Raw genomic sequence first — 8,390 nt, 5'->3', positions numbered from 1 at the left:
TAGCTCATTGATTATTTTGTCATAAGTGTAAGGCCTCACTCAACCTTGACTCCACATCCATTTCTCTAATTTCTGCTCTAAAATAACACTACCTATGGAATAACAAGGATGTCAGAATTTACTAATGTACATGAAAATACTGATCATTGACCTCATTCACAGAAAAATGAAATGTCTCCAATGAGGATGAAGTCTAGAAGGCCATTATGCACACAAGAAAGATAAAGCTCTTCTCTCTTGTAAGAGCTACCTTTAAGTTTGTGGAAATTCAGTCTATTCAAATCACTAGGAAATGTTAAAATATTAAAACATTAAAATTTTAAAATTTATAAATCAAGATATGAAAATCTGGGGCTTATTTTCCTATATCGATATCCTTCTTAAAACTCTTAATTTCACCATAAATACAAACAGAAAAAAATAATGATCTGACTTATATAAATTGTATTCCACATTAAGTTTGATTAAAATTTGTAAAAGTATTAACAGATGCTAAAGTATTATTTACTCAACAGTATGTTTTACTGTTACATAGAAAATTTAGTCAAGGGGAACACTATTATGTCTGTCATTTAACAACAGTATGCAATACATGAGTGTTAACATATAAACAAATATTCAGTTATGAAGACATATTGAATACATAAGGTAAATATAGGTAAAAATATTCACTGTAAGCCTGGCATGATGGTCCATGCTTGTAATCCAGCAAATTGGGAAGCTGAGTGGTTTCAGAACTTTAAATTTAGCCTCAGCAACTTAGTGTGGTTTCAAGCAATTTAGCAAGATAGTCTCAAAATTTGAAAAAGTGGAGAGAGGGCTTAAGAATGTGGCTCAGTGTATAAAAATACCTAAACGTAAACTGAAATACAAAAAAAAAAATTAAAGTTTAAAATATTACACTTCAGTGTTAAACATCAAAAATAGATTTCATATAATTTTTTTCTCAGTATTCAAAAGTGAAAATAGTAATGTTTGAATTAGAAAAACAATTATATTCTTTCAAAGATGAAGTTTCTTCACTATGAATGTATGATACTTATGACTGATATTTCTACAAAATAACTTGATAATGCTTAATAAATTTAAGCAAAAGTGAAAGACAACTACTTGTTTTTTAAACTTAAATGAGTTCTGTATTTTACTGATCCTCATATACATCAAGGTGTAATATACAGATAATAACTTTACTCTCACATTTATTATAAATGTTTTATTGTTATATAAGGCATATATTTTGGGCAAAATCTGTTCAATTTTTACTACTAGTATAAGTTTTCATATGTTCAATGAATTTAAAATTTAAATACATTTTTGATATATTATTTAACTTTTTAGCATTTCTGGGCACAATGAATTCGCCAAAAATAAGCAGTGTTTAAGAAACATGTAGCTACAATTTTTTTTCCATTTTTATTTTCTCTAACCAGTCTGTATCCACAGGTTCTGAGTATTGGTAAATAAATTTTGGAGGAATTGTCACATTGTCAATTTTCACATTTCAAAACTATCTCTATGCTATGGTTATAGTGGTGATGATTAAATGTCGTCCCTTTCTTAGAGTAATGGTACAATGGTCTCATTTGTATAGCTTCTCTCGAGTGTGTTTTCTCAGATGTCTAGTAATATATAATATGTAATTTAAAATCTTTCTACATTCTCTACATTTATATGTCTTCTTTCCAGAATAAGTAGCCTAGTGGTGAAAATAATTAATTTCTTATTAAAAGCTTTGCTGCATTGTTTCAATTTGTAGAGGTTCTTTTCTGTATAAATCTTATTGTTAATAACGTTTAGTTTTTCATTTTTTTAATGTTTATTTTTTAGTTGTAGTTGGAAACAATACCTTTATTTCACTTATTTATTTTCATGTGGTGCTGAGGATAAAACCCAGAATCTCACATACGTGAGGCTAGCACTCTACCACTGAACCACAACCCCAGGCCCAAGATTTACTCTTTCTTTAAAAGTATTATCACTTTATTCACATTTCATATTCACCAGGATGTCTTCTGCTGCGGTGAATAACATTTTATTTTTTTAAAAAAGCTTTTCCACATTATTCACATTTGTAGGGCTATTCTCCAGTGTGAGTTCTATTGTGGCAAAAAAGGACTGTTTTATTGCTAAAAGCTTTGGCACATTTCTTATATTTGTAAGGCTTCTCTCCAGTGTAAATTTTCCTGTGGTCAATAAGGTGTAATATTTGAGTAAAAACTTTGACACATACTTTATATTTGTGAGGCTTCTCTTTAGTGTGAGTTCTGTTGGGGCAAATAAGGTGTGATTTTTGACTGAACACTTTGCCACATTCTTTACATTTGTAAGGCTTCTCTCTAGTGTGAGTTTTCTGTGGCAAATAAAGCCTGTTTTTGAGTAAAAGCTTTGCCACATTATTTACATTTATAGGACTTCTCTCCACTGTGATTTCTTCTGTGGAAGATAAGGTGTAATTTTTGACCAAAAGCTTTGCCACAATCTTTACATTTGTAGGGCTTCTCTCCAGTGTGAGTTCTCCTGTGGCGAATAAGGTTTGATTTTAGACCAAAAGCTTTGCCACATTCTTTACATTTGTAGGGCTTCTTTCCAGTGTGAGTTCTGCTGTGGCAAATAAGGCTTGATTTTTCACCAAAAGCTTTGCCACAATCTTTACATTTGTAGGGCTTCTCTCCACTGTGATTTCTGCTGTGAAAAATAAGTTGTGATTTTTGACCAAAAGCTTTGCCACATTCTGTACATTTGTAGGGCTTCTCTCCAGTGTGAGTTCTCCTGTGGCAAATAAGGCTTGATTTTAGACCAAAATCTTTGCCACATTCTTTACATTTGTAGGGCTTCTCTCCAGTGTGACTTCTGCTGTGGTAAATAAGGCCTGATTTTTTACCAAAAGTGTTGGCACATTCTTTACATTTGTAGGGATTTTCTCCATTGTGGTTTCCTCTGTGGTAAATAAGACCTTTTTTTTTTACTAAAAGCTTTACAACATTCTTTATATTTGTAGCACTTCTCTCCAGTATAAATTCTCTGGTGGTGAACAAGGCATGATTTTTTATATGATTTCTGGTGTTCACTCTCACTTGTAGTATTCCATATTTTTTTTTTTGTGGTAAATAGTCAAGATGACAACTTCTATATTTTGCACTTATCACTTCATGAAATATATGTTTTAAGCCCTTTTCTGGTAAATATTCTTGGGTATGATTAGCAGTCATGGCTGAAATAAACAAAAATTTAAAAAAATACCTATTAGACTGGGATAAATATATTCTGCATACATAACATGACATTAAGGTAAAATAAGTACATCAGGAGTGTAGCAAATTAGTAAGTTCAAAGTCACCATAAATCCAAAAAATATATTAGTTGAATAAAAATATACAAAATTACCTTGAGAATATTACAAAAATTCTTGTAGAGACCACAGTATCCAAGAGGAGTACATCATTAAGAAGAGTAATATAATAAAGTGTAGAAAAGTATCATGAACAGCCTTTTGTCCTCTATAAAATAGTATTGTGTATTTAGGAAATATCTACCACCTACCTTCACTGTCAGTAGAATAAGAGGAATGTAAAACATATACAAACATTTCTGGCTTTTTCAAAGTGTGTCCAAAAAATATTTTTTTTCTACTATGACCTAGAGACATGAAAATAACTAGTAGATTTTGAGTGATAATACCATAAATATTCAACAAATGTAAAGAGGCAATAAACTCTTAAAAAGAAATATGAACAAAAAATTTACTAAGTAATATACACATATGTCTATAACATTTATCATAAAAACATTTTTAAAAGACTATAAACCCTTGCATAGCCTATGGCCATAATACTTGGATGAATTCAACATATGACAGTCAAGTATAATAAATTGATTTTTATATTTTTACATTCATGTGATATGAGAATTTTCTTTATTTTCAAATACAACTTTGTTTATTTATAAATATATCATGGTATTTTATACTATATATACAAGGTAAAAGGACTAAATAGAATAAATTAACACAATCATTATTTCATATAATTATCAATTTTGTACTTACACGGTATTGTATTCCTTCTACTAGTATTTATGAAGAACATAATACACTCACTATGTCGTAAAATAAAACTCTTAAAACTGTTATGCTCAATAAAGTAAAAATATCAAGACTTTGACTATAATATCAACCCTACACAAAACACAGTACCTGGTGAGCAAAATTTTGCTCACTAAATATCTGACATCCACATGTGAATCAAATGCTTCTACAACTTAAGATCTATCTGCCACATTGCACTTAATGCAAAGTCCTGCATATATTTCTTATAACACTATTATAGACAAAATATTTTATAACTAAATAATAATAGTATATAAGTACATATTTTTACACATTTGACATTGATGGGCACACACATTGAGTCCCTAGCTTAAATACTGAGAAAAATATTTGCACTAAACACAAAAACAGAAGTATCTCTTCAATTTTCTGATTTAATTGTTCATGGATACATATTTAATACTGGCAATTCTGGATTTTTAGGTAATCCAACTTTTAATGTTTCATGTGTAATTCTTGAGATTATCCCAAAAATTCTAAATCACAAACTACAACACAAGTCTTTTTAAAATTGTTTGAGCTATGTTGTTTCTAAATTTCTGTGACTTCTCTCAAATGAAGTACTTTTTCATGGCCTCCCAATTAGCAAATATTAAAAGGATGCAGAACTGTTCTTGCCTATTTTTATTTATTTAAACTTTTTATACTTTTTTCCCAATCTACTGATGGATCCTTTAATAAACCAGTAAAAAATAGGACAGCAAATATAAACAAAGATAAGCATGGCTAAATCCAAGTGACAAAAAAAACATAAATTAAGAATTTAACATAAGGATACTGAGAGTTATGAATTACTCAAAGAACACTAAATAACTATTTAAAAAAAGTTTAGAAAGTCAAATTGAAAAATATTAACATCAATGAGCACAATGTTTATGTGAATAATTCTTTAAGAAAAAATAAGAGGGGCATTCTTACTGTGCAAATCTGAAATTCTACCAATATGGGAGAGGCTAATCTAGCAGTACCAAGTTTAAGACAAGTCTAAGCAACTTGTAAAATACTGTAAAAATTAAAAATCTATAGGATATATAAAGAGAAGTGGGATGGATATATATATATACACACACACACACACACACACACACACACACTGTGTTTTGTGTATGGTTGATATTATAGTCAAAGATTCCATATATATTTTCACATTTCCTATACATGTAAGAAGTGTGAATATAATCCAAGCATACCACAATAAAAAAACAATGATCAAGAAATTAAATCACTAATCAAAATTTTAAAAAATATTAAAAAATTAAAAAGTAGAAGTATAATAATTTATTCACTTCAAAATATTTATGATTACTAATGCATTATTGCAAAACACAAAACAACAGAAAAATATTTACTAACAGAATTGAATCTATGAAAAGAAAATGTCAAGTCAGTTCCAGCAGAGATCATGGAAAAAACCAAGCATGATCTGCTCCTAGAGGCCCTATTTGTTTAAAGATGGATAATGCTCCTGCCTTTATGTCTCATCCTTTTGTACAATTTTTAATCAATGAGATATAGTTTTAAATGATGAAATTCCTCATAATTCTTTTGGATAAGCTTTTGTTGAGTGAGCAAATTGTATCCTAACACATTCCTTTAAAAACAGAAACAAAGATCTAGCCTCTCATATGTTAATATGCATTAAATATTGTTTTATTTACAGCCATTACCAAAAAATATGTAATATCTGAGGTTTCACCTGACCAGCATGACAAGATCCTATGCCTTTGATCACGTGGGAAAAAGCATAGACTGCTACACTTATGCCAACATATCCTGTTTGGACTCTAGCTTCATGCATGAAAAATAGCAATTATAAATGTACATCAGGGAATTCACAAGCTGATTTCTAAGTTTCATTTAACCCTGGAAGATAAGAGTTCATCCAAGCAAGAGAATAATCATTCTCCTCAAAAGAGGAGAATCATTAAAATAGGACCCCAAGATACATGAATTCTAGTAACTTGGGGGGATATAAAATCATTAACAGCCCCAGCTCAACAGGTGTTGGCTAAAATGGGGTTAGAATGTACTCTAGATAACTTTGTTACTGCTTTGATTGCTAAACTCACAGAAAATTCTGTAAATGCTTTGGTCTTAATAACAATTTTGCTCTGTTTCTGTACACCAGCTCTGGGAAATTCAGTACTGTCAGATCCTGGACTTCTAGAACCATTACAATATTTTGACTCACTTGCATAAAATTGATATATCCCTGCAAAAAAGTCTCATGGTATCTATTGTTTTCTTAGCAGAATAATGTGTCCTTACCATCCACATAGTATTTAATAGGTCACCACCCTGTGCAACTTATTCATAAAAGGTCTATTCCTCTTGATAAAAACTGTGATGATTCAATGAAGTTTCTCTCTAAGGCAGAATTTAATGCTTTCACATTCTCCTTAGTGGGTTTACCTAGACTAGCTTTAAAGGCTTATAAAACTTCTATGAAACTCGCCTATGCTATCATAAACAGTATTAGTCATGCCTCCATGGATATAAATATGTTTAATGAAGAACAAAAACAACATTGTCAAGCCATACTTGACAATTATGCTGCAATTGATTGTCTGTTATTGTTACATCATAAAGCATATCAGAAGTTTAATACATGTGTTCCTTTAGTTTAAGTTATAATTGTAATTTTATTTCAAAAGACTTAGATTACCTTAAAGATATCATTAATAAGGTTCAACAAGATGATGGATTTTGGACTTGTTAGATTGGATAACTTCATGTTTACTCAATTTCATCTGGGTCAAAAATATTCATAGGTGGATGTTTACTGATGTTGGAACTTGCTGTTGTCTATGCCTGCCCTATTTTTTGCCCCCACCAGAATTAAGAAGATAAGTAATATTATTTATTCAATAGGCCTCTTAAAAGAGGGAAGGTATTAGGTATTCTGACCTTGGAATAGACAGGAAAGTGTGGGAGTGATGGTAACTGGCACCCCAAGTCCCAAAATTGTAATGCCCAGCAGTTTCTCCCTGAAGCTATTAAGACAACTCTACAGGTGCACTATCTAGTTTCTGTGGTAATGTCCTTAGGGAAAAGGGGCTCTATATTTGTATTAACTATACCTAATCTTGGTTAGCTAACACTTGGGTTTAAAGAAACACTGGGATAGAATGTAGTCATGGTATCATGAGGTATATAATTTTGGAGTATTATATGTGCAGCTGTTAAGAGGGGTGGCCAGTATTTTTTCTTTTTTCCCTTCTACTGTGTGTGTGTCTCTCTCTTTTGTTTGCTTCATTAAAGGTGTCCTCACAAGAAGATTTGAAAGAGATCATGCTGGCCCTACAAACCAAAGGTAAGTTTTGATGGTTAATCTGAATAAGATGGGACATCACTAAAGAGGAAAACAGAGAACAACAATGAATTTGAAAATGTGCCAAATATAGGGCAATATGTGTTCAATGATTACAATCAAAATAAATAAACCTAAGCTTCTGAAAATTTCTTCTGAAAGATAACTACTCTTTCAATATTTTTCAGTTTGTTTTTCTCCTTGACATTTGAATGACTCAACTATGTCCCCTGCTATTTGTAGTCTACAATAGTTTACATCACTAAATTATACTAGGTACTACTTATATAAAGTGAAGGATGTGTACCACACAAAAAAAGAGACAGATTAAAGAGTAAAAATATATATATAATTATATATATATATATATATATATATATATATATATATATATAGAGAGAGAGAGAGAGAGAGAGAGAGAGAGAGAGAGTAAAATATCTGTACTAAAAATGCCCTTTTTCTTTGAAACACAAATCTGAAACTCATTCTTATAGAGAAGTTCCCAGAAGATACTCTGCAACAAAAATAAATTAAATAATAATTAGTAGTTAATAATTTTAAAGAGAAATTAAACTTACCCAGGAAGGCAAAGTTTCTATAATTCTCTAGCATCACATCTCTATATAAATATTTCTGAGAAGGCTGAAGGCATTCTCACTCCTCTTCAGTAAAATCAATGGCTATATCCATAAATGTTAACAGTTCCTAAAATAAGAATAGGTAGATAAATAATACTTTGACCACATGAACATTTGCACAGTCTATAATGTAATTAAAGTTGAAATGGGAGTTAGTAGACTATCATGTAGGTAGTGTTTTGGAAAACAATGATACTATTATCTACTTCTGCAGAAAAAGTGATTGAAGTTTAAAAAAGTATACATACTCCACATTTATGAAACACAATACAAAACTCAGGCATTATCACAAAATATATATTTTGTAATTTTGTATACTTGATATAAATTATACATA

General features: G+C 30.4%; 1 protein-coding gene across 2 annotated transcripts in view; it reads right to left on the bottom strand.

Annotated features, from left to right (window-relative positions):
• Positions 1–1,246: 1,246 nt before the first annotated feature.
• The window catches only part of LOC120890497 (uncharacterized), a 57,197-nt gene continuing 50,053 nt past the window's right edge, over positions 1,247–8,390 (bottom strand). For both annotated transcript variants that reach the window (XR_013427974.1, XR_013427973.1), the window contains exons 5-6: positions 7,994–8,120; positions 1,247–3,211 (exon numbers count right to left, since the gene is read on the bottom strand). The gene's annotated coding sequence lies outside the window, so the exon portion shown is untranslated. The remainder of the gene's footprint in view (positions 3,212–7,993; positions 8,121–8,390) is intronic.

This window comes from Ictidomys tridecemlineatus, chromosome 11 (assembly GCF_052094955.1).
Source record: "Ictidomys tridecemlineatus isolate mIctTri1 chromosome 11, mIctTri1.hap1, whole genome shotgun sequence".
Classification (NCBI taxonomy): Eukaryota; Metazoa; Chordata; class Mammalia; order Rodentia; family Sciuridae; genus Ictidomys; species Ictidomys tridecemlineatus.
Note: the sequence above shows the minus strand (reverse complement) of the source record. Positions and strands in the feature narration are given on the sequence as shown.